The sequence below is a fragment of the Vidua macroura genome, chromosome 12 (assembly GCF_024509145.1).
Source record: "Vidua macroura isolate BioBank_ID:100142 chromosome 12, ASM2450914v1, whole genome shotgun sequence".
NCBI classification, from domain to species: domain Eukaryota; kingdom Metazoa; phylum Chordata; class Aves; order Passeriformes; family Viduidae; genus Vidua; species Vidua macroura.
In genome coordinates this window covers 3,750,939-3,777,956 of record NC_071582.1, presented here as the reverse complement: position 1 = coordinate 3,777,956, position 27,018 = coordinate 3,750,939, and the positions used below count along the sequence as shown (strand labels likewise).

At 46.4% G+C, this 27,018-nt stretch overlaps 1 protein-coding gene across 2 annotated transcripts in view; it reads left to right on the top strand.

The window, feature by feature from the left end:
* The first annotated feature begins 5,437 nt into the window (after window positions 1-5,437).
* Window positions 5,438-27,018, top strand: part of CSNK1G1 (casein kinase 1 gamma 1) — a 101,303-nt gene continuing 79,722 nt past the window's right edge. For both annotated transcript variants that reach the window (XM_053988445.1, XM_053988444.1), the window contains exons 1-2: window positions 5,438-5,522; window positions 25,320-25,427. The gene's annotated coding sequence lies outside the window, so the exon portion shown is untranslated. The remainder of the gene's footprint in view (window positions 5,523-25,319; window positions 25,428-27,018) is intronic.

The following is a 27,018-nucleotide window of genomic DNA, read 5'->3' as shown; positions in this document are numbered from 1 at the left end:
GTGGCACTAGTGGCAGCTCTTTCCTGTCCCTTTCCCTGCCAAACCAGCGTATCCTCAGTTCCATTTCTCCTCTAAAAATGCCTGGGAGACAGCAAACACCTCTGGCCTCTGATCAGATCTGCTTATCACCTGCATGCCCTCAGCTGTTATCTATGATCAGCTGCTCCATCAGGGCTGTGCAGCTGCCAGGTGGGAAGGGGGAAGGATGAGGAGCTGCCCATCAAGGAGCAATGCTCATGGAGACCTGAATCACAGATCCCAGAATGGTTTGGGTTGGAAGGGACCTCAGAGCTCACCCCCTGTCATGGGCAGGGACACCTTCCACTAGCCCAAGTCCTGGCCTTGGACACTTGCAGAGATGGGGCAACTTCTCTGGGAAATCTGTGCCAGGGGCCTCCACACCCTCACAGGGGAAAAAAATTCCTTCCCAACATCCCATCTAACCCTCCCCTCTGGCAGTGGGAAACCATTCCCTCTTGTCCTGGCACTCCAGGCCCTTGTAAAAATAGCCTCTCTCCCATGTTTCTTGCTGCCTCTTTCAGGTACTGCAAGGCCACAGTTGGGTCACCCTGAAGCTCCTCTTCTCCAGGCTGAACAATCCCAATTCACCCAGCCTTTCCTCCCAGCAGAGCTGCTCCATTCTCTGAACGTTTTGGTGCCTCCTCTGGACTCACTCCAACAGCTCTATGTCCTTCATGTGCTGGATTGCTCTCACACATCATTAAACAGATAAAATCTGATGGAGCTGGAACACAACGAGGCTGTGGAGGGATGTGAGGTGCACAGAGGAGCTTGGGATCAAATATGTGCCTCTGTGGTACACACCCACGCTGCTGGGAACCTCAGGAAAGAACAAAACTTGGTATTAAGGAGCAACTAAACTGCTTTTGCCTCTAATAAACAAATAAATATGCTCCATCTGCACAGATAAAATCCAAATATTTACAACAGGACCTGCAGTCTTAAAGCTGAGCTTCCAATAAGAACAAAATGCAGGAGAAGATGTTTACTTGGCTTCTTTCCTGCCCCAAAAGGAATATGGGACGGTGACCTTCAACCCACCCTCCCTGGAGCTGGAGCTGATTTAGCTCCAGCTGTGCCCCTGCTGCTAATCTTTGAGTCTATAGGGAAACAGGAACAGCACCCAGCTCTTCTGAAAACGAGGGAAAAAAATCAGAAAGGAAGATAGTGCTAAAGCTCAGGAGCTTCAGACAACCCAAAATAAAATTTATAGGTGAGCCCAGCCTTGTAAGAGATTTCTAAGTCCTTGCCTGGTTGTGTTTTCTGGGGTTTTTTTTCTTAGCTATTGTTGTTCCAATAAAAATCTCCTTAAAATGCCACTGTGTGGGTCTTAGAATGCTGAGAGAGCTGCACCCATGCTGACACCTGTGCTGAAGGATTTCCATCAATCTCAAGTGCTTCAGTCCAACAGTATAATTAATAGTGAAATTTAATGTGCTAAAGAGGGGTCATTTACAGTGTTGAAAATTAATTTACAGATAAATTGTCTGTATCACTGTACTGGGTGTAATGCTACAGCACCTAACAGGTTTTCCCTGTGAAAGGGGATTTCTACAGTCTTAGGGCAAGAGGTATGGCCCAGAGAAACTCCTAAGTGGAACAATCAGCTGGAAATCCAGTCAGTATTACTTTTATATCTTCAGAGCAGTTTTCATTTCTGAGGTAATTTCTTGTGATTTTAAGGGATTATTCTATAGTAAATGGTATTTTGGTTAAATCCATATGAACACCACAACTCATTGACAGCCCCTTCCAGTGCCTAAAGGGGCTCCAGGAGAGCTGGAGAGGGACTTGGGACAAGGGCTTGGAGTGACAGGATCGGGGGGAATGGCTTCCCACTGCCAGAGGACAGGGCTAGACAGGATATTGGGGAGAAATTCCTCCCTGTGAGGGTGCTGAGGCCCTGGCACAAATTTCCCAGAGAAGCTGTGGCTGCCCCATCCTTGCAAGCATCCAAGGCCAGGTTTGATGGGGCTTAGAGCACCCTGGGCTAGTGGCCACCCCATGGCAGGGGGTGGACTGAGAGGAATTGAAGGATGTTTTCCAACCCAACCCAGCCCGTGACTCCGACACTTTTAAACACCAGTACCCCAGGCTGACCATAGATGTCAGCAGCAGCTTCAGCTACAAACGCTGGGCTGTGCCAGGGACCAGGCAAGGCGCCTTCTGCCTCGGACCAGTTCGTCTAGGAAACGTGAAGAGAATATATAAATGTATGGACGAGAGGCTGGAATTGCTCATTTCCTGAGTCTGTGTTATCTTGACAGGTAAGGAAATAGCTTCAACAAAATCACAGGCCGTGTCACCGGCTGAATCCCCGTGGCTTCCTCAAACCCAGCAGTGCTGGAGGGTCAGGCATGGGCAGTGAGGGCATCCCACTTACCCCAGCAGATTTTATTTCCATCCCAACACATGGAATTTTCTTCCAGTAGTCCAAATTATTTATCTGACCCCTGACCTTGAGAACATCACAGCCCTGCGAGCACTAATGAGCAATAAACTGTTCTCAGCTGAGCCTGCTATTCATGCCTGAAGGTCCAAGAGCTCCTTTTGACCCAGGCTGGGGCACCCACACTTTTCCCCAGGGGATGTTGGATGTACCACATCACAAATGAGAGCTCAGGGGGTCATTGCTGGCACAACTGGGCATGTGGTTCAGCAGGAGCTGTTGGATGCTCCAAAAACAGCTGCAAAGTGAGCAAACAAAGTGTTTAGGAAGTAAGAATTCCTGAGAGCCTAATATATTGAATTTTAAATCTTACAGGGCAAAATGATCTTTGTTTGGGCAAGAGACAGTGATGAAACAGATGCCATCCTATCTCATCCCCATAGCCTAAAGCTTTTCCTTTTTCTCATAGGGATAATTACAAATTGCTGCTGCTCCAGAGCATTTTGGAGCTTTTACTGGCAGAAAAAGCTCAAAAGCTCCCTTCTCCCCTCAAGTCCAAAGAGGACAGACAGCACATTTCTGTTGGATTTAGCTGGAAGGAAGGATCTCCTGCTGTTGTCCTGCAGCCAGGGCTGCACAGGGGGGCAGCTGCTCGGCGGGGACAGCAGATGTCTGGGCCATGGGGACACAGACAGAGGGGAGGGGAGCAGAGCCATCAGCTGCCAGGCTGCCGATCTCTTAACCCGCCATGGGAAATCCACTGCCAAATCTCAGGGATCTCATCCCCAGATGAGGGGGTTTCATAGTTTTATCCTGATTTTCAAGGCTTTTTCTGTTACCAGACCATGTCCCATTTATAGCTGTGATTGTTGACTTCCCAGTCTTTGGAGTGCAGCCTCCCTGCTGTGGACGCTGCTTTAGAGTTCAGGTGTTGCCTGCTTGTGTCAAGGGAGATACACTCGACTCCTTCTAGAGCACTACTAATTTTGGTAAATTCCAAACCTGTTCGTGTATATTCCTGCTTTGGATTGAGTGGTTACAGGGCTGTTTCTATTGGAAGAGAGACGAGTGAGACCTTGGTACCTCCTCTGCTCTCACCCCTCTGCCAAAACATGCACTTTTAAGCTTTGTCTTTCCTTTGACTTTGCTTTTTTCCCCTTCGGACATTACTCAGAGGGATATGAAGTCTGTCTGCAGGGTCCCCCTGCCCACGCTGGCATGTTGGGGTGGTGCCTCCCTGTGCCCGATCCTCAACAGGAGCTTCTTTGTCCTTCTGGCTGCTCCGGACAAAGGGGAATTGTCCTGCCCACCAGATCCAGCCGCCCTGCGGCCACGAGCCGCTTCATCCCGACCGGAGATGCAGAAAGAAAAGCAGGATGTTTCCTTTCTGTTCATAAAGAGGCGCTTGGGAATCAGGCTGGAATCTCACCTGTCTGGGCTGAGGATGAGGAGGCAAGGAACCTCTGTTGGGGTGCTCCTCACTCACCCCAAATGTTTTTGGCTCAGCTTTGACCCCCCCCCCCCGCCTTCATTCAACACACAGGCTGGTGTTCAGATACACTCCCAAGGGATTATCGCAGGGCTAATGAGAATCCACACATTTAATAGGACTTAGCAGAAGAACGACTCGGACTAAAATTGATGATAAATAATTTTTCAGAATTAAGATGTTCTTTGGGAATGCCCAGATGGTTCAGAGCATAAAAAAATGGAAGCTGAATTGCAAAAATGCCTCTCCCTTTCATCAAAGATATTGTCAATATTGTGATATCCACATTATTATTATTTTCCACAGATAATAGCACAAAGAATAAGCAAAATAAACTCATTGTGGAGCAGAGGCTCAGGGTAAGGTTTGACAGGATGCTGCCAGGACAGGCTTTTCAGGTGGCTGGATTGACACATTCTACTTTTGATATTGACAACTTAAAAGGTTTAATAAGAAATATTAAGCTTTTAATAAATCTATACTGAGTCAGGCAAATGCATATAGCTCTGAATAGAGAAAGCAAAAACCTAAAGTGAAATGTCCATTTTTATTAGAACTGGGCTTTGTTTTCCAGTTAACTATGGCATCAGGGGAAAATTTCCAAACTTGGTCTCAGGATTACGAGGTAGTAGGGGAAATAAATAATTGTAATGCCTAAATTATGGATCTGAACACATTTTCCAAATAAACCTTTGGTTTATCCTTGGTAGGGCCCATATGCTGGCAAGCTGTTTATGTGTGTGGCTGGATAATGGGATTGTCCCCAGGCTGGAGGCCTGCACACCAGGGAGGAAGATTTTCCTCATGGTGTTTTTAAACATTTTCAAGGAATGAGCAAGGTTGGGTGGAAGGTATCCCTGCCCACGGCAGGAAGGGAACGAGATGGTCTTTAAGGTCCCTTCCAACCCAAAGCAGTCCGGGATTCCATGGTTCTATGAATATGCCAGTTTAAAACATCCATCGGGAAAATGCCAAGTTCTTCACTAGAATGAGCCTGGGAGCATCCAGGTGACAACCCCAGTGGGTTTCTGCTTCTCTTCCAGAGACTCAAGGAATGGTTTGGGTTGGAAGGGACCACCCCATTGGGTGCTGAAGCCTGGCGGATGCTGAGCCCCAGTGGGGTGCTGAGCTGAGCCCCGGCTGATGCCGAGCGCCAGAGGATGCAGAGCCCCACTGGGTGCTGAGCCCAGGTTTGTACTGAGCCCGACTGATGCTGAGCCCCGGAGGATGCTGAGTCCCAATGGAGTGCCAAGCTGAGCCTCGGAGGATGCTGAGCCCCGGTTGAAACTGAACCCCGGCGGGTGCTGAGCCCGGCTGATGCTCAACCCGGCCGGGAGCGGTACCTCCGTGGCCACTGTCCCGCCACTCTTCCCGCCCGCCGCTTCCTCCTGGCAACGCCACGCGGTTTCCAGGGCCCGCGGTGCCCCGGAAGCGGCGCGGGCGCGGCGCGGCCATAGGGCGGAGCCGCGCGGGGCGGTGCCGGCGCCGAGCGCTGCCGGGTCGGGTTGTGGCCGTCGAGTGCCGTGAGGGAGGAGCTGCGGCGGGCGCGGGGAGAGCAGCGGCGGCTCCGGCCCGGCCCAGCCCGGCCCGGCCCGCCCGGGGAGCGCAGCGCCGGCGGAGCAGGTACGGTCGCGGGGCGCGGGTGGCGGGGCCCGGGCGGGGGGTGGTTCTCGTGGCCCGCCCGCGGCGGAGGCTCCGCGGGGCTCGGCGCTCCAAGCCCTCCCGGTGCGGCGGGAAGGACTCCGGCCGGCCGGGCGGAGGAGCCGCCGTGGGGCGACCCGAGGGACCCCGCGGGGCGGCGGCCGGGGGCGCAGCTTCCCACCCCCCCCCCCCCCCCCCGGGTGTGGGCTCGGGGAACCGGGGTGGGCTCGGGGCGCTGGGCTGGTGCTGCCCGGCGGGACGGAACGGTGGGATTGGAGTCGGGGGAACGGGGCAGCCCGAGCTGATGGACTGTCCCGGGAGTGCCAGGCAGGGACCCGCCGGGGAAGGAACTGGAGGTGCCTTGGGAACTGCTTAACCTGGGGGTGTTCCCAGTGTGAGGAAGCGAAGTGCTCCATGTAACTGGAGGTGTATCAGCAACTTATTTGTGTGAAGAAGTTATTTATCCCCTCTACGTCTGGGAAGTATTTCCATATGCTGTTTGACACACTGTGGAACTCTAAGGGTTGGGGTTTGTTGTCTTATCCAAATCATGAAATCGGGATGGTTTGGGTTGGAAAGATCTTAAATGTCATCTCATTCCACCCCTTGCCATGGGCAGGGGCACCTTTCACTAGACCATGCTGCTCCAAACCACGTCCAAGCTGGCCTTGGACACTTCCAGGGATGGGACAGCCTCAACTGCCTCAGGAGGGTGACATCTTCCCTTCCAAATGTTTCACAGCTACCAACAGTCCCCTTTAGCCTTTTTCGACAGTGACTTCTCTGTTCCTGGGAAGTCTTCTGAGCAGAGTCCAAGCTCTGTTGAGCTGCCTCCCGTGCCTGACTTCATGTGACATTTTCTACCTCACTCATTTCTGGTTTCTGTGACCTGCCTGAAGTCCCACTGTCACGGGTGTGACCTCAGACTTGACTGGGTTTTTTTACTAGTGACCTAATGCCTGTCAGCTTGTGCAGCCACTCCCCAAGTTCTTCAGGATCTGCCCTTTCCTTCTCTCAGCTCCCCAGCTGCCGGCTGTGATTTACCCAGATAAACCATCTCTACATCCCTGGTTCAGTGCTGTGTTGGTAACTGTTGGGAGAAGATGATGGGTGAACTGGGAATCATGACCTTTGTTCCTGTTGAGAAGCTCTTATCAAATATTAGCAGCATTTTCCCACAGACATTCCAAAACACACAAAGAGCGCCTTTGAATTATGAGTTTGCAGAGATTCAGGCTGCAAAATTCCTCAGTGCTTGCCAGTGGCTCAAGTTTTAGAAGTGCCACCTGGATGGTGAAGTGTTACTGGTGAGAGTTTGGGTTTCATGACATTGCTGTTGTAGAGAGATGCACACACTGCATTGTGAATCTGGGTTCACACTGGAGCTCTTGGAGTCAGGGATGAGCTGGAGGTGCTGCCAATGATAAATATCAGCAGAAGTTCTTGTTCAGGGAAGGTGACTGCTGGCAAGGTGTGACCAGATAAGAAAAGAATTTAAATATCATGGTGTGTAATAAAATAAATCATTATTAGTAAAAAACCATGCAGATGTACTTAAGAAGAGTGGAGGATGAAGGTGAGAGGTGCCAGGGAAATCTCAGTTTCCATGTTAAAGTTCTGGCCGCTGGTGTAGCAGCACCCCGGCACCACTGATATTCCAGCTTTTTGGCAAAAATCTTGCTGACTCCAGTGCAATTTTAGACTATTGGCCTGATAAAATCAGGGCTTTATGCTCACACCCTGCATAAGAACCTAAGCTTTTTTCAGATACAAGTGTTTCTTTAAACAGTTCCTGCCCTGAAATCACTTTTTCTGGACTGGGCTGGCGCATTTTGCATTCTTTAGGAGCTGTTGCGTGGTGGGGAAGAGGAGTCTCATCTGCCAACTGCTGGCCAAAAGTCCTCACAAGTTTGGGCTCCTTGCTGTGTTTTGTGCAAGTTCTGTTTTCTGGACGTGAGGGCTGGAAACTCACACCAGATTCTCACAATACATTTAACTAGGACATACCTGCCTGTGTTTATGCCAGAGTTGCTTCCTGTAAATCAGCTCTTCTTCCATTGGTGCTATTGAAAAGCTTTGCCCAGCTGTTGGCTCTGTATTTTCAAACCACAGTCACTCTTCTCCCTGTTCTCTGTTGCTCTCTTCCCTGCGTGTGTTTGCTGAGAGCTAATCCCTGAGGGAGCAGGGCAGGGAATGGCAGGGGAGGGCTCTCTGGGATGCTGTGCCATGCCATGGAGAAGTCCTTTGTGCTGATATTCTTCATGTCTGAGACAGGTTGATGGCTCATGGGCCAAGGCAACAAGCTAATAACCTGTCTCTCTTTTTCCTTGGATTAAAGAGCTTTCTAGTTCATAGTAGTGTTTTTTGTGAAGTCTGAAGTGTGTGACCTTGCCTCATTCCAGCCCATCTATCATGCTCTTCCATAGGAGTTTTCATGCTGTTCCAGCTCTCTGTATTGGCAACAACTTGGTTTGCTGTGCTGGAGTCACCAATGGAAAATATTGTATATTATATAGCAGGTTCAGAACTCCACTCTGAGGGGAGTTGTGAGCTGGGCAAGATCCTAAGTCCATCCTAGTCCACAGCCACTTGCTGCTTTCCCTGCCCTGACGCTGCTCCCTTTTCCAGCTCTTAGGAAGCAATCAGCCACTGTGCATTTTCAGGTTAACAGATGAAATCCTGTGTAATGCCTTAAAAAGTGCTACCAGATGAGACCAGGAATCCATCTGGCCTAGTATCCTGCTCACTGATAACCAGGAGCAGATGCTTGGGGAGGGGAGAACACAAACACAGCAGATCTAATCCAGAGAAATAGTGTTTTATTTTTCTCTCTCCAGCAGTTCATGACCTCCCTGAGCCAGGTGTTGAATTTAGGAACCTTCACACTTCTCTTCATGATATTCGTAATTTTAGGAAAATACTTTTTCCATTCCTGGTAGTCTCTTGGCTGAATTGTCCTCGTATATTTAGACCTTCTGTGGCTCTTCTTGTATTTCATGTCATTGCCAGCTCTGCTCCAGCCTCCTTGAGACAGGTAAGGCAGGAGGAGTGGGGCACAGGACAAGGGAGGACATTGACAGAGGTGCTGGGTTATATTTATGGTACAGATACCTTTTTAGAAGTATTTTATCCTATATTATTGTCTCTGTAGTTACAAATGTTGTGCTTGTTCATTAGTGATCTTAAAACCATGGAGCCATGTTTTTGGTGGAATATTCTGCTGTAGTCCTGCTACCTAGGGTTGGCATCAGTTCAGTCTGTCGTGTCTCTTGAAGCTGACGTTAGGGTGGCTGTTCCTGATGTGCTGCTCTGTGAATTGTATCACCCACTCATATCACGAGATTTTACTGCAATTCCTTGGAGTCATTGCTCTTATTTACTTCTCATCCTGAATTATTCAGAGTACCAAATGTTGTCATCTTAGTAACACAGCTCTATGTAAAGCAGAATCCTTTGGTGAGTCCTTGCTGCAGAATGGACCAGTGATATGTTCTTCCCCCTTCTTTACCAGTTATTTATGTACATGAAAGATTTTTCCTTTTATCCTGTAGTTTTTCTATCCAGACAGTTTTGATGGATTCTGCCATATAGTATTCTTGCTTTTTTCAATGGAGTGTATCAGCTGATTTTTCCCTTGTTGATGTGCTCTGTCCACTGCAAAAGGAAGAAGGAGAAGGGTAAAAAAGACAACAGCCCCCTGTCTCCTGAGACATGGCTTCATTTTGTACAATATAATTAGCCCTGGAGCAATTTAGGCTGGTCTTTAGGCCAGCTCTGGTTTGCCCAGCATAGCTGCCTGGCCTGGGGTTGTCCAGACTCTGCTGAATCACTCTGTGAAAGCTGGACCAAGAGACTTTCGGGTACCAGCTTTAACCAAGGGCACTTCCCCATCTCCTCCTGTGTGGCTTTGGGGTAAAGTGAGGCTGTTGCTGTCACCTCATCATCTTTTGCCACCAAAAGCCTGATTTCTGGGGTCAAGCAGGGAGAGAGGAGATGGCCAAGCTCAACAGAGTGTGTATAAAACACAATTTTATTTTTTGGGAGATGTTGTCTGATGATTCATTAACACAATAATAGATCATGTGGCTTCTAACCTTTTTTCCCTTACTAAAAGCTTGTAAATTCAGATTTTGTTTCCTTCTTGGACATTTAGCCTTGCTGTACAGATGGGTTGGCTTTGATTGCTTGGTCAGATCACACTGTAGGGCTCACACCAATATTCCAACTGCCATCCAAGGTGAAGGCAGGCATTAATTTAGATTAGATGTTAAGATGAAATTCTTCTCTGTGAGGGTGGTGAGGCCCTGGCACAGGTGGCTCAGAGAAGCTGTGTCTGCCCCATCCCTGGAGTGTCCAAGGCCAGGCTGAACAGGATTTGGGGCGCCCTGGGATTGTAGAAAGTGTCACTGCCCATGGCAGGGGGTGGAACAGGAGGATCTTTAAGATCCCTTCCCATCCAAACATTCCATGGTTCTATGAGTTGCTGCTTCTCTCATCTCCACTTCTGGGGAGGAATCACTTTTTACTTTTAAGAACTTGGTCCTGGTGTCACAGACTGACCTGGCATTTGCTCTGGTGACATGGGACACGGAGCCTGGTTAACACTGTGTGTCCTGCTTCGGCAGCCCACTGGTGACGGTGTGACAGCTGCTGCTGCTGCTCCAGTGAGGCTCTGAGGCTCTGCTTTTCTGGTTTAAACTTGTAATTCTGATTTACAGGGGATTTCTTGTTGACACAAAAAGCTTGACGTGCTCAAATGGTGGTGTCAGCTTAGCTCCTCTAAATGTTTGCTTACTCCTTGTGTCTTTTTAATGTCTAGTGGCTCCTCTGCTCTCCACTGTGTTTTAAATGAACTTACTATGTTCTCTTGCAAATCAGACATTTGAGTTCTTCCATCATACTTTTAGACTTGCAGCATTTGTGAAGAAACACTCCTGTCCCTTGTTTTTGTCTTTCCATCTGACTTGCACTGTGTTGATTTTTTTTCTAGTTGTGGATTTTCACATGGCTAATTCTTGTCCCATCTGTAGGAGTTCTTGAGGAGATGAGGCTCTTATGAATCACCTTCTTTCCCCCCAAAGATGCATCCTCCTCAAATATACTCTTCTCTGGATCTGCTGGCTTTCCTCTTCTGCAGTGTGAGAGGAACCTTTGATTTTGATTGCAGGGGCCACTGTCATGGTGCTGTTTTGATCCATTCAGTCCTTGTTCTTTTACAGGCTTCCAGTTGTTCCCAAACCTTCTCAGATCCTAATGAATCCAAGCCCACGTGTGAGAGCCATTCTTTTAGATGCTGTCACACAACTCTTGCTCATTGCCTTCCTATTCTCGGCCTGAATTTTACCTCTGGACACTTCCCTCCTCTTTTGCTGGCTGTGCCCTTGCAGACAAGAGCCTGGAGTGCCAGGACAAGGGGGAATGGCTTCCCACTGCCAGAGGATGGGGTTATATGGGTTAGTGGGAAGAAATTCCTCCCTGTGAGGGTGGTAAGGCCCTGGCACAGGTTGCCCAGAGAAGCTGTGACTGCCACATCCGTGGAAGTGTCCAAGGCCAGGCTGGATGGGACTTGGAGCAACCTGGGATAGTGGAAGGTGTCCCTGCCCATGACAAGGGGATGGAATAGGATAGGCTTTAAGATCCATCCAACCCAACCCATTCTGGGATTCTGTGAAGTGGTAACATCTCAGAATTTTTGTACCTACTTCATCTCTGTTCCACATTAACACCCCCCAGCCCCTGACCTTTGTTTTTCACTTGAGGGAGGAGATATTTGAATTCCTTGTTAAGTGGCCCATTTAATTTCTGGTTCATCAGACTCTTCCTACCTTTTAAATAATTCCCCTTTTCATAGAAATCGGCAAAAGCAGCAATGAAACTCAATTGGGGTGAAATTACCATTTTCTCCTGGCTTTTGGTATGTTCTTCCTTCTTGTCAGATCCATTTGGAGCAACCCATCTCCTGCATTGCATAGGTGTCTCTTACCTGTCTGAATCTTCTGGTTTGCTTTGCTCATCTTTGAGCAAATCTCTTCAGGAGAACAGCTTAATAGCCTGAGAAGTTGACAGTGATTCCACCCTCAAGATCAGCCTGACAATTTCTGTGTTGTGGAAGACAATTGAATAGCTTGGATTTGCTACTCTGAGCATTTAATGCAGGAATTGGGGATATTCACCAGGGAGATGGGAAAATTGTTTTCCTGTCTGCCTCTGCTCTCCTCATTTTTTTTTTCCTTCTTCTTACAGTTATATTATGACATTCCTTTAGGCTGGGAATATTGCGGCTGTTTACAAAGATGTGAAGGTTTTTCTGCAGTCCCAAATCTTTTTCCTGAGGTTATCGTGTCTCTGTAGCTCTCTTAGATGAGTTGGCCACGTTGTGTGGGGTGCATTAGAGGAGACCACATCATTTATTGAATATCCTGAGTAGCTGCTGTCCTATATACATGTTTTAATGTCTCGTGATAAAGCCTTGGGAGTTCATGCAGTTTGTGTTGAGGTTAAAAAAACTCTGAAATACCTGCTTCCTATATAGCTACTCCTTTTTCCCAGCCCACAAGGAATTGCTGTACATCAGTGCCAGAGGTAGTTACATCAAGTTGTAGGAGAAACCTATTTGAACTCTGTGAAACCAACCTGTCTGACATGTTTCCTGGAGCTATTTATTTTATGTTAGAAAAGATGGTCTCTTCCATCTTGCTGATTTGCTGTGGAGCTCAGTTCATGATTTAACCCCTGCCATGCCCTGGGCTGATTCTCCAGTGTGGGCAGCAGGACAGGGGCGAGGGGGGATTCTGTCCCTCTGCCCTGCTCAGGTGAGACTCCACCTGCAGAGGTGCCTCCAGCTCTGGGATCCAACATCAGAAGGATGTGGAGCTGCTGGAGCCAGTCCAGAGGAGACCAAGGGCTTCAAGGGCTGGAGTCCTTCTGCTCTGGAGCCAAGCTGGGAGAGCTGGGGGTGTTCATCAGGAGAAGGCTCCAGGGAGACCTCAGAGCCCCTTCCAGTGCCTAAAGAGGCTCCAGGAGAGCTGAAGAGGGAGTTGGGACAAGAGCCTGAGTGCCAGGACAAGGCAGAATGGTTTCTCACTGCCAGAGGGCAGGGTTAGCTTTGACATTGGGAAGAAGTTCTTTTCTGTGAGGGTGGTGAGGGCCTGGCACAGGTAATATCTTCTTTGTAGAAATAAGCAAAACTTAGTGTTCCTTTGTTTTGCACATTCATTTCTGAGTTACAAGTCAGAGGATAGATTCAGATCATTTCAGCTGTCATCCTTCACATTAATGGAGGGCTCACAACACGGGAAACTAACACAAGAAATCTGTCTAATCTTATGCTCAGCAAGGAGGGGTACATAAATTGATTCATTGACTTGTTCAGGTTGGCATCACCTTTGATATCATCGAGCCCAGCCATTACTGTTATTTCTTATGTCTAAAATTCTTTAGGTGGGTTTTGGAAGAGTAGCAGTTTGAAGTCTCTCAGACTTGCTGGATCTCCAAGCTTTCATTTCTCATCACTCAAAATTCCTTCCGGATCTGATTGCTGTTTATTTGGGTCTATTACAACAAATGAGAGGAAGTTGTCTAAAATACAGCTTTAATATTGTTCATCGAAGGTGTCAGTTCTGACAAGTGTAGTGGAAGAGTTTGACTATTCCCAAGGTTGGAACAAGCTGCTTTGTTGTGCAGCAATCCCATCTTGGCTGTCCTTAGTTACCTTGTAACTGTCTCCCTTTGTAATGCACAAGGCCAGTTTAGTTTCTGCAGCTTATTTTTATTTCCTAGATCTTAAAAGAACAAGTTTCAATGAGCAAATGAAACTTAAGAACCTTTAGCATCTTATTTTAATGAAGCAGAGGCCACATGCTTTGTGGTTGTCTCTTTTCAAGTCCAGGTTAGACTTCAAAGGTCTCGCCTTTAGGAGTTTCATGCCGACTCATTCTTGCTGTCGCTTTTTGGCAGGTCACAGCACTCTGGTTTGTGCTGGGGGAAGGGACTGGGGCAGCACGGGCTTTAAGTAACTTCTTAGATGGAAATAAACACTTCCAAAATACCTGCTGTGTGTCATTCCTCCAGGTAGTGAGGTTCTTGAAAGTGTTCAAGGCCATGTTGGATGGGGCTTGGAGCAACCTAGTCTAGGGAAGGTGTCCCTGCCCATGGCAGGAGGTAGAACAAGGTGGTCTTTAGTGTCCATTCCAACTCAAATCAGTCTATGATTTTATGATTCTTCCCCACCCTGAATAATTTTCATTCCCTGGTTGCTCTCTTGTTTTTCTAGCCACGGCCTACCTCAGCTGGCTTACCTTCAGTGCTGGGTTGGATGCTTTGAAGGCCCTTGGGTTCTCCAAATGATCATCTTGCAGCTGACATCAGGCCTGTAGCCACTTTGGCATCTGATACTGCTTCCCAGCTCTCCTCTCTTTGGAAAGGTTTTGACCAGTTTCCCATTCTGAAGCAGCTCTGTGCAGTGTTGGCAGCGCTGAGGCTTCAGTTTGACTTGTGATAGATGCAATCCCAGTGTGGTAAATCATCTCTGGGGGGAATATCTCTGCTCAGATCCCTGGTATTGTGTGATTAAAATCCAAAACTGGTATTAGGCTCCAACACAATTCACAGCTCTTTGGTTTTGTGTGGATTTGCTGGGTGCAGTGCTGGTGCTTGGTGGTTTTTATCCCTTCTAAATGTTAGGAATTACTGGGCATGCCAGAATGCTTTTGCCTGTCATGATCCATGACTGGCAGCGGAATGTTTTGGAGCCACTTGTTCTGTTCTTCCTGGTGCTTTGACTTATATGATTGAAGATAGGAGTTTGGGGGGAACTTGGTTGCTGTGGTGATAGCTACAGGTTTTGGATGGGGACCTGGGGGTCATGGCATCCTCCTGGCTGGGGCCTCTGCAAGGACAGGTTTGGTAAGAGCAGTGATGTGCAGGGTGACTGTTGGATGTCCAGGCAGCCTTCTGTGACACCATCTGTTTGCAGAGGTATTAAGGGATGGAGTGTGACTTCCAGATGCCTTTTGGACCATATACACTCAACATGTAATGTGAGAAACCTTGTGCCTGGTTGGACTTGGTGCAGTCATCTTAGTAATCTGGCTTTGCATGCTTGTGCTAGTGCTTCTGTTTGAGTTTCTGGCATGAAAATAGGTTCTTGAGCATCTCTGAAGGCCTGTAGGGCTGAGGCAGATAGTTCAGAAATTCCACAGTGGTGTCTTGAAACCAGATTCTTTAACTTGTTTTTTCCTACAGATGGAGTCTTGCAGTGATCCTGGTTATCAAACCTCAGTTGACTGCTGTGGTCCTTCCGTGGGCTTGTGGCTGATACTGATCCTAAGACCTAACACAGTTGAAGAAGCTGAGTCACCCCTGCCTCTTTGGCTTGGAAAATTATTAAATGTTTGACAAAAGTGTTGGCTGATACACTTTTTGGTAAACTGTGGCTTGTCTTCACAAACTGTTCAATCAGCCTCTGCTAACATTTCCAGAAGCTTGGAATAATCCCTGAGTTCTTGTCTATCCGCTCTCGTGTAGCTGTTAGAACTGTAGTGTGAGGTGAGGTAGAGGAGGAAATGTGCTTGCTATGGAGGTGTTCTGAAATATATTTGCACTGAAACTCCATCTGTTAAATCTTCTTGAGCTCCTCCTGCTCACTCTGAACGTAGCAGTTTCAAGCAAACCAGCCCTAACAGGATTGCAGTGTCCCAGTGCCGAGTTTGTGGGGTACTCAGAGACAGCTCCTCTTTGATGGATTGGGCTCCCCATTAATAGCTTCAAGATCATTTGCAATTAAATGGAGTTAAGTCTTCCATGGGATTTACCCTAGGAACAGTGCTCCACACCAGTATCCGAGCTTCCCATAACTAACAGACTTGCCTGAGGCACAGGTGGCTAAATTTAGTCTTCCAGCGAGCTTGGTATGACCTTGTGCTGCAAGGACTTTCTACTTGTATCTCTCTCAACACGTAAACACTGTTTTTGTGTGGTGGATGGAGCTTTGAGGCTCAAGGATGCCAAACAGCTTTTTGTGTCTGTCATTGGCCAACGCTTCCAGTGTGGCTGTTGGCAGGAATTAAATCCGGATGTGAATACAGTGCAAAAGGTTCACGAGTGATCTACTGGTACAAAGCCATCCTCACCAGTGGGTAGTAAGGCTTCAAAGGAGACAGACACAATGTGGTGTGTAGAGCAGATTACTTGGTAACAGACATTTCTAATTGACAGCTACGCTGAAGATTAGGGCTTGAAACCTGAAGTTGAATCAAAGCAGCTTCATACAGGTGCAATTTCCTAACTGGGAAATGTAATGTTTGCCTTCAAGGTAACATGAAGCTTATCTGTGCAAAATAGCACTTTACTTCAGCTTCTGGGAGAAGTTTGTAGTGTGAGATGGTGCACAGAGGTGGCCAGTTCTGGCATGTGCCTCCTTATGTGGGTTTGCCTCCTTGTGTGAAGTGAGATTTATCCTCCATGTTCAACTTTAGCAACTTCTCGTTGAAGCTGTTTCTAATTAAATATGTAGTTCAACCTATGAGCATAATGAAGAAGATGCCTTCAATATGTACTCAGGAGTACTCAGAGTACTTCCAGAGCTCTTCTGCCATCCTCCAAAAATGCCAGACTCCTCTGAAGTTGGCAGCACGCTGCCAGCTGAATGGGAAAAGTTGCTGGGTACTCAAACAGGATTTTTGGGTGTCTGCCATGCTGTTCAGGAGCACGCTGAGTGGTGTGGGGTTTTTTGCCTTGTGAAAGAAATCCTTTTGTAGGTGAGTGGCAAAACCCTTTTGGTTGGCATGGGCAAGGCTTGGAGCTGCTGGGATTCATCTCCCTGGCATTGACTCCGTTGTTGTTGACACACTGGTTTCTTGCTTGCTACAGATAGTACACATTGTTTTATTCTTTGGAAGGCTGAAATATTAATCTGATTAAGGATTAGGGTCGTTGAGTAATATCCTGAGTAAATTGCAGTGGGTGAGTGTGTGACTACTCCTATTGTGTTGTGCATTTCTGGTCATTGCATCTTCACCATGGTTGGAATACATAATGGAGAGAGAAAGTGGAGTTGAAGGTGAATGAGAAGCTGCCTATCCTGGGCAGTGTAAAATGCCTGAGACTCTTGGGATTGGGAGGATTTCTTTAAAAGGCAGGCAGCAGACTTCGGAATGTTGCTCTGGGGCTGTGTAGAAGCTGTTGGTTTAGGAAGTTGGGCAAACAGAAAAAGTGGTGGGACAAACCCAGGATCAGCATGTCCATAAAATGAATGTTGGTAGGACTGGGCAGTTGTGTCCAGGCCAACATCTGTAATCCAGCAGTGACAGATCCTGGAGCAGACTGCAGAAGTTTGCTGCTCCCTGGATCATCTGCAATTGTCGTGGATAGAATTGACAAAAGTGTTCTCCTACTATTAATTCCACCTTTTTGAACCTCCTGCCTTTCCAGAATCCTGGGGTAGCATGAAGAGGTGGTATTTCTGAAGAGCTCTGGAGGATGCCTTAGGGATTCTTACAGGAGGGGAAATCTCCAGCTGTTTCCAGGATACTGTCCATATCTGCAGGCCTCCCATGCTGTGCTGTTCAAAGAAGATTTGCTATACAATGTACTGAGGCTTATGAGTAAAAGCATTCCAGGGAGGATAGGTAGAAATGGAAAGGAGGGAAATGAAATTGGAAATTAGGGATGAAGAAAGGAGTTGAACATAAAGTTCTTGGTCCCTTTAAAAGGGAAAAATTATTGAAATTCCACCTTTTTATGCAGAAAGTGGGAGGAGGTGATCATAATGCCTTTCTCCAGCTTTCCCAGTGTGGGATCCAGCAGGCAGCTGGGCTGGCAATCAGCTGATAGCCCAGAATGGGGCAGGGACAGCCAAGAGTGAAGCAGCACAAGTTAATGTCCTAGTCCTACTCTGTGTCATACTAATTACATGTATATGTGTGTATATATATATAGGGGTGATCCCAGTATGTCCCTTGTGTTCATGTTGTGGCTGACCAACTGTGGGTTGCTTTTTTAGCTTCCTAATCTGTGCCTGCTAAAAATCTATTTTTAATCAGACATTGACCAATTAAACTAGTAATTTTAAACATGAATGAGGAGCCATTAATGTAGTTTCATACCTAAACACGAAACTTGGTGTTTCAATACTTTCCCTGGGATTGAAACATCCTATTGTGGAATGTTCACCGATTGAAGTCTTTTCTGTTACCTCTGCAGAGGTACCTGCTGTGCTCAAAAGGGGAGATTTTGTCCTGCCTTTCCCATATACTGCTTGTCAAACCTGTTCCTGAACTGCCCTGAGTTTCTAACCTGGCACAGAGTTCTCCAGGTATTGTTGGGTTGGTTTTCTCCTGTTGCTGTAATGAGTTAGACTTGCTCAGCAGTGGGTGTGATAAGGGGAGAAACCACCAGGGGTTTCTGCAGCTCTTTGGTTGCTCCAGGGTACAGAGAGCACGTGTGGGTTTTCCTTCAGAGGTGCTGTTTTGTCCTGGTGTCAGTTCTAGGCTGTAGGCATCTCCCCAGCATTTGGGGCACATCTGGATTGTTGTGGGGTTCACACATGGAGGGGGAGAACCAGAAGCAGCAAAACCCTGAAGTTTCCGAAAAACTTGAGGAGCAGCAGCAGAAGCCCTGAGTAATGGAGACTACTCCGCTTAATTTAGTGTTGCTCCCTCTCTTTAGAGAGCCATGGTGTCACCTGAGCGTGTGATGAGCTCTTCGAGTAAGGAAACAGGATGTTAAATATCTGCATTTGGGTTACTGGCTTGTGCTTAGGTCTGAAGAGGTGTATGAGCTGAGCTGGCTGTTTGAAAGAACACTACAGTAAATCAAGAGTCTGTTAATGATTGAGTAATCCCATATAGTAAGGAGGGAATGTGGAGCAAATCATCATTGCTGTGCAGGTTGGGAGCAGCGAGTGCTCCAGCAGCTCTGTTATCCTTTCTTCAAAAGAATGTGAAGAACTGAAGCAGCTCATCTTCAGATGCGAATCAAAGGGATCTTGCAAGTAAACTCCTTAGACTTGAGGGGATTTTTTTTAAATTTTATTTTTATTATTATTATTTAAAGTATTACTGCATGATGGTCGGGGTTGAGATTGACACCTGGAGTGTGAACTCGGCCATGTCTGACAGCAAATGCCATTTAGCATGACTTTAAACTTAGGAGGGCTTTATCCCTCTTCCCAGAGGTGCTGGGAGTGGCAACACTTCTTCTGCAGATAATAGAAGGCTATTAACTGTGTGATTCATGTAACCCATAAAGGGATCCTTGGAAAAGAAGAAAATAATAGTAATACAAAGTATGAGCAAAGTGCAGTGTGATAATGGTAATAGAGAGTGTGTGAGCTGCAAACTGTGCTTCAGAGGGTGGTATAAGGTGAGTGAGTGCTGTGTAGAGGCACTTGGGGCAGATCGTGATCAGTCTTCCTCAAAGCCTTTTTCCATAAGATAATGAGAGTTCAAAATCCCACTTTTAAATATTTTTCATAACTTCATGTTTAGTCAAGGTGGATGCTCTGTATTGACCCTTCTCCGTGAACTCAGGGCACTCAGACCCTTACTGGGTACTGTCATGGGGTATCCTCTGCTCTTGTTGCAGGGGAAGCCAAAAGGGAAAAACTCCATTTCTTTGCAATAAAAAAAAAGAGTAAAAAGCAGATGTTTCATATTAAGATATGTGGTTGTATTTTCCTGAGCCACACACTCTCCTTCTTCCAGACCACTGTTCCTTGCACAGTATCTGCAGCTGCTGCAGGGGGAAAAGGTTAAATCATCTCAAAGTGAAAAGTAAAATACTCCTTGGGTGGGCTTCCCCTGTTTGAGTTTCAGGCTCTGGAAGCTGTACCAGGCAGGTCAGGGTTTGGGAGCAGAGGCTCTTGTTGAAAGGATAAATTAGAGTTCTCTTCATGAGCTTCCTCAGCTGAGCTGTCACATCTCTGTGCTTCCAGGCTGAGGTGTCACCAAACCACATCATATGGAATGATTGCTGCTGGAAGCACACAGTGCTGCTCCATGCTGGCAGTACCTCAGGTGTAGTCAGGGAAAACATATAATAAAATTTAATTTAGGAAAAGCAGGCCTCTGTTCCTGATGAGATAAAAGATTTAAAGAATGTCATTCCACAATATTCCTGTATTGCAAGTAGACTCTACCGGAAGCTGCCTTCGTGTTTTCTCTGAATTTTTTATTCTTATATTATTTGAGGCACTGTTCTGTTCCCTTTGATCACAAAGATTGGTTAGCATCAGTTTTTTCTCTGAATTTTTTATTCTTATATTATTTGAGGCACTGTTCTGTTCCCTTTGATCACAAAGATTGGTTAGCATCAGTTTTGAAGCCTTCAATATTTTGCTGAAGTACTTAATGAAGTGTAGGCCCCTGTTATGTGTTAGGGACAGGCAGCTTACCTGGAATATCAAACCTTCATGTGTTGGGATTGCATTGGGCAAGGCATTAGGACTAACTCAAAAAAATATTTGCTGTTTTCCTTTTGTAAATACAGAATTGAGAATTGATTTTTTTACCTTGGTGTGAGCTGATAAAGGCTGTTCTGAGCATTGCCCAAGTACAGTGTGGGATTAAGGCTGGCTGTCTTTTTCTTCAGCTGAGGAGGATGAATGTAGATATCAGCTTTGGGGTGTATTCAGGGAGGAATTTGCAAATTACGGAGTCCAAGCAGGAGCTTTGCTTCAAGTGCAGTCATGAAGGCATTAATCTTTCTGTCCATCTCTTCCTCAGGCATTGAATGTGTTTGGGTTTGGCAAAAAGGCAGCAAAATCTACTCAACAACATATGACTTTTCCCCTTTTGACCCTGCTACATTCCATGTTTTGAGGGCAGACAGCCTTAATGTGTCATTGAGGTCCTTTCTGCTTCACTGCTACTCTGCTGGTTTTGATATCTGCTGATAATCAGCAGATGATGTCACTGATTTATTCACAGCAAAATGCTGTTTATTGAGTCTGTGCAGTCAAAGTTCACGTCTCTTCCTCTTCTGCCAAGAAGTGGTTATTTAGACCTGTCTGACACTCAAGGGTCAGCAGAGGGGTAAGTCAGGTCACAAAACCATCAGGGGTACATGTGTCAGGACAGTCCACTCCTGCTGCCATGAAGTCCAGAAAGGGTTAAATGGAGCTGACAGAAGATGAGTTCAGATGTTGTTCAGGTAGCCAGGGACCACTGTGGCTACAAAAACTTTGTGCAAGTCTGGAGAAGAGCTGGACACACTCACAAAGGCTTCACTGACTGTTCTTGATAGAACTGTAGAATGCCCTGAGTTGGAAGGGACCCACAAGGATCAGCAAAGTCCAGTTCCTCACCTTGCACAGGAAAACCCTAGCAATCATACCCAGAACACTCAGATGTCCAAACTGACTTGGGGAGCCCCAGAAATAGAAACCACTGGAGGTTGAAAAATGCATAGTGTTCTTACTCCCTTCCCAAATATGTGCATGGGTGCTCTTCCAGACTGGAGGTGAAGCTAGCTGTGCTCTATTCTTTGGTTCACCTCTTTGCCTCTTGGAGGATGTGACATGAGGTCTGAATTGGGTCCTCAAATCCAACTCCTGGTGCTGCACAGACATCCCAGGAATCCCACCCTATGCCTGAGAGTGCTGTCGAAAAGGACGTTGAGCTCTGGCAGCTTTGGGGCTGTGATTGTTCCCTGGGGAGCCTGTTCGGTGCCTGACCACCCTCTGGGGGAAGAACCTTTTCCTAATATCCAACTGAACCCTCTCCAGACACAGCTTCAGCTTCATATATCTAAAGGTTTATGCTGAAACTGTCTGGCAGAGTTGAGGTGTCCTGAAGAGGCTTTACCACACACCAGAAATGGTCTGTAGAGACCTTTTATTTTTCCATATGAGTGTGGAATGCTATGACTGAGAGTCTGCTCATGTGAACCCCCACTGATCCAGGACTGATGGGTTGCTTTTCAGATAAGTCATTTGTTTATGGAGAATTACACATCCTGGGCACTGCTAAGCTGGGATCCCATTGTCTGAGGTCAATGCAAGGACTGGAGCATCATGTTGGTTCTTGAGGTTCCATTCCATCATCTAATGCTGGTGGGAGCCGTTGTACCTTTTCTGCTGTGCTTGATGGTGTGAACACTTTGGAGTAGGGCAGTGTCCATTAGGTTGGAATTTGAATATTGTTCTTGTGCTTTAATTTGGGAAGAGTAAAAACACCTTGAGCCTAAAGATGAGAAGCTTTTTCAAAGTGCTACCCAGAGTTTTGTGCTGCTAACTGGTAATAAAATAATAATGAGCTGAAGTATAAAAGATCCAAAATCTGTGTACCAGCTTCCTGAGAGAACTATGGAGAAGTAGATTTGTAGAGTCACTTTCCCTGCTGTGGCAGGAGCCATGTCCTCCTCGGGAGCCAAAAAGTGGCTGTGCTGTACTCCCACCTTGGAAGCACTACGCCACAAAAGTCACTCCTCCTGGTTCAGGCTGGCAAGTATTTCTCTGGCCCCTGGAGGAGATGAAAGACCTGGTTGTGTACTCTAGGTAGCAAATGCTAGCTTTTCACACAATGCCCTCAAGGATGTTAGTTTTTACTCTGGAACGGAAACAAACTTGTCTGCTCCTTGCTTTGAAAAGTAATGGAGAAAATAACCAGCAAGGCTTAAAGCTTCTGGTGCAGCCCTGTTCTCCCCACACTGACAGCTGGAAGAGTTTTTGGGGATCTTTGTGGCTTCTCCGGCTGGTGTGGTGGTGTTTCTGTGATTCTGTGATATTCAGATAATGGTTTAGGTTGAACGGGCCCTCAAAGTTCATCTCATTCTGACCCTACAGTGGGCAGGGACACCTTCCACTAGACCAGAGACCTGTCCAACCTGGCCTTGAATACTTCCAGGGATGGAGAGTCCACAGTCTCTCTGTTCCAATGCCTCACCTGGAAGAAGTAAATAACTTCTTCCTCAAGTGGCCTTTGAGGGCTGACCAACATGCTGCTTGTTGGCCATGTGCTGGGAAGAGACCACTTTGCTGTGTTCTGTTGACTCATGCAGAGGGTCTTGTCCTGAATACAGGTGTGTAGGACCCGTGCCCAGCTCCACATCCGTGAATGCTTCATGTCCTCCTGCCTTTGGCACTCTGGAAAATAAGTAACTCTTCTTGCTGAAGTGCCTGGTACAAAGCAAAGCATCCTCATGGAAGGATCCTGCGTGACTCCTGCATGGTTATAAAACATCAAGGCCTGTTCAGCTCCAGGTGTGTGTCTCTGGGTCTGAGGCCACTCTGGAGCCATCCATGCTAGGACATGTCACAGGAAATGGGCTCAGAGTCTGAAGATGCTAATTAAATGCAAAAAGGGATAATTATTTGTCAGGAGCTAGAAAGGGTCCCACTTGCCAGTCATAGTTTCAGACTTCCTCTTTCATTGTCATTCTTCATTCTGCCTTATTCTTCCTTTCATCCAGGGATGTGGTCCCTGGATTCTCCATAACGTCAGGCTTTGGACGTCAAGGCTGGATGGAAAGGGAGAGGCTGGAGCTCGTTACCATGATAAACTGGTGCTCTAACAGGGCTGTCCACATATTCTTACTTGCTAACTATTGCTTTCTGCTGCTGCCAGAGGTGTCTTTAGCTCCATGCCATGCTTGCAGCTAAACAAGGTTCCTGGGTTCTTGACCACATTTAACATGGACAGGATTTCTGGGTGTATGGCCAGAAAAAGGATGGAGACCAAGCTCTGCTTTTTGAACCTGGGATTCTCTCAAGATGCTTGAGTCACACCTGTGTGAATGTGGGAGTCATGTTTGCTGTGCTTCATGTCAAAAGGTCTGTTAAAAAACGGTCTTGAATGAGGTGGGGATGGGTTTTGTCACTTGGCCTTGCCAGTGGGAAGTGGCAGAGTCTGACTGGCACGGGGATTTTCCCACGTTACACTTTGATCCTCTGTAACGTGCTGGTCATCTTGTTCTTTGAGCAGAACATGAATAATGCCTAACCCCTGGTTCAAACCTGAACCTTAGGATGACATGAGATGATTTATTTACCTTTACTCCTAAAGTGAATCATTGTACCATGGAGTGTATTATAAATAGAGTCTTCTGTTTTGCTTCCTTGTTTGGAGTCACCACCAAACACTGGGATTGGTATAAGGAAACTGAGTAAGTTTCTGGCCAATGAACCCATCTGGAATTTTTCTGCACAGCTTTTAGTTTTCTTTCTAAGTTTAAGTAGGGACTATTCCAAGTGACAAGACAGCAGAGCTGAAAGGGTGTTCAGCATTTAAATATATGGGCTGTCATGTTAATGGGATGCTCCAGTTTTTTGCCCAGGAGTGGATGACAAGTGACTAAATAAAGATGCAATCTCTGTTTTCCTTTGAATAGGTGCGTGTGTTTTCCCTTTCTTTTAGGTCTTGTTTTGGTACAAGTTTGGCTGGTTCTTCCTTGCTGTAGCCTCCAACCTGGTCAAATAACTTGGAATTACTGTAGTATCAAGTAGAACAAAGTTGGCCTTAAATGCTTTACAGTAAATTTTATATTGAGGCCTACATTCAGCTCACTAATACCTTTTCATTTGAGAGGAGTGAGTGTCACTGCTTGTACACTGGAGTAGTGGTATGTGTTCCTCATGCTGGTGGTTGGCTTCATTCCGAAGCTGGATAATTGTAGAGCAGGATTAATTAATGATAGCTGTTGGGAGCTCGTGAGGACTTTCAAAGTCTGCTACAACTCCACTGAGCAATCCTCCAGGCTTCTGGAGGACAGAAACCATGAACAACGTCAGAAGAGCATGGGTGTGACTTGGACTGGACTGACCACAAGCTCCTGAAAGGACAGGGCAGAGATGGACACCAAATTCCCGCATGCTTCAGTCAAAGTGGTGTCACTCAGCAGCACAGCCACAGTGGCTTTGGTCTGTCTTGCACTTCATGTTGGAAAAAGCAGAAACACCCTCTGTTTTAAGATATTAATATGGACCTTTACTGTTACCTTGCTGTAATAGTTGGAAAAATAAGGATAAAACTGCTGACTTAACTTGGAATACCCATTGGGGAGCTGGTTGCTTGTAGCCTGTATAAAGGAATCTCTCATGATGTTTCAGAAGAATCTTCTTTAGATGACAGAGCTTCTCAGAACTTAAAGTTGCTTTTTAAAATTTTCCTTTTTGTAAGAACTATCCATGTGTTTTCTTTCAAAGAGTGTTACATGCCCAAGTTTTGAGTGCAGAACAGAACAAGCTGTCTCTGGTTGCTCTGGGCAGAGTTACCCAGAAATACTTCCATTTCGGTTTGACTTCCACACATCTTACAGTGCACTCCCCTTCAGAAATTGCTGTTTGGACCCTATGCTCTGGAGGGTGTTTTTTAAGGAAGAAAGTCACAAACAAACAAAAAAAAACCCTTGTGCTTCCTTCTGACCGAAGTGCCTGGAGCGTGGCAGGAGATGGAGCCAGCCCAGGCACACTGCGTCAAGGGAGTTCAGGTTTGGGAACTTGTTTCCCAAGGTGGGGAAACGCAGTTTACCAAAAACCAAACCTCCAATTACTGAAGAGACAGAAAGATGTATTTTTTAAGAACACACTGTCTTCTGAACTGAAGTTCACACTGTTTATTGCATGGAAAGCTATGAGTTTGCCCTGACATAGGGTAAGGAGAATGATTTTCCTATGAGCAGTGGGGTTTGGCTCTGTTTCATCCTCAGTACTTGGATGCTGCCATATCCAGCTGAAACCAAATAATGCCTTTTTTGTTTTTAAGCAGAATACAGTAAGATTGGAAGTTGCTGGTGTAAACTGTTGCATGGAGACTTCCTAAAATGTGTTTTCCTCCTTACCAGGTTCGGTACAGATATGAGTGCCTGGCTGCTCTGCTGCTCCCGTGGCCCGGCACTCCCTGCCCTGTGATTTTGGATAACAAGCCTAAGAAGTGAATTACACATCAGCTGGTGAGCGTCACATGCCTTTGATGTTCTGGAGTGTCTTAGCTTGGAGCTCAAATATTCCTTCCTAAAAAGCCCAAACTTACCTCTATTTGATAAGAGGTACCTCCATTGTGGAAACAGGGAGAACTGAGGCTCTTCAACCTGGAGAAGGGAAGGTTGCATGGACACTTCAGAGAACCTTCCAGGATCTGAAGGGGCTACGGGGAAGCTGGAGAGGGACTTTTCATTCAGAACAAGACAAGGGAGAATGACTTCAAACTAAAATAGGGGAAATTTAGGTTAAATACAAGTAAAAAATCCTTCTCTGTGAGAGTGGTGAGACCCTGGCACAGGTTGCCCAGAGCAGCTGTGGCTGCCCCATCCCTGGAAGTGTCCAAGACCAGGACAGGGCTTGGAGCAACCTGGGCTAATAGAAGGTGTCCCTGCTCATGTCAGGGGGTGGAACAATGTGATCTTTAAGGTCACATCCAACCCAAACCATTCTGTGATTCTTTGATTCTCTATATAAGGCAAGACACTAAAAATTCAGTTTCTTACCTGGATTAACAATAAAATACCTGCCGAGCCTATGGAAGGATGCTTAGAGACCCAAATGTAAGTTGTTCAATTCTTATTCCTTATTTCCATTTTGATTTTTTTCCCCCCCTCTCAGTTTTGCCAGCATTTTTCATCTGAAGTAACTTATCTGGGAACTTACATCCCTGATTTCCTTTCCCTGGTGTTATTTTTAGAAAGACACGTGTAGAGCTGAGAAGTAGGTAGCTGCAGTGTTGCTTGCCAGTGACTAACAAGGAAATTGGGCAGGATTAAAGGCAGGGAGAGTTCAGAGTGTCTTGTGGTGAACTTGGAGCAGAGTTGTTGTGTTGTAAGTGTGTTTGTGTGACAAATAAAATAAGGGCCAGGTTATCTAATCTGTAACAGATCACCTACGGAATGAGCAGAAAACTCAAAACTTGGGAAAATTTTTCTCTCCAGAAATCAAATTGAATAGTATTTGTAGGTAAGAGTGTTGGACTGATTCCAGTGGGGGTAGATCCCTTGATTTCATGAAAATAAACCAGTGAGTGTTCTGGTTTGATGAGGGTGGTGACCTTTAGGGAGTGCAAGTCCCTGCTTAGCACAAGGGGTTTTTGGGGTGTACATAAAGGCTGAAACTGGCACCAGAGTTCCCTTTCTGGACTTCTGAAAAAGCATTTATGTAGTGATAAACTTTTTTTTTCTGTGCAGACTAAGTGATCCTGATTAAGTCATTGGGATGTTTTGTTTAGGGCCATAATTGTGCAGCATCCTTTGGGAATGTTGTTTCTATTTTCGGCCAAAGTGATGCAACAAAAAAAATTCTTTTAAAATTCTTTTAAAATTGTAATTTCCATTTAGAATTTTCTCTGAAAGTTTCATGAGCTCTTGCCTTTTGGTAATTCCAGCTGGGTGCGGGGGGACACAGTGGATGGGCCACAGTTTCATCCTCTCAGCAGCTTCCAGCCTGGAGGAGAAATCTGGTTCCAATTTTACTTGATATTGTATCTCAAATTATTTTTGCAGCTTCATTCCCTAAAACCAATTTGTCTATTTTTGGTGACAGCAGTAGGAGTGT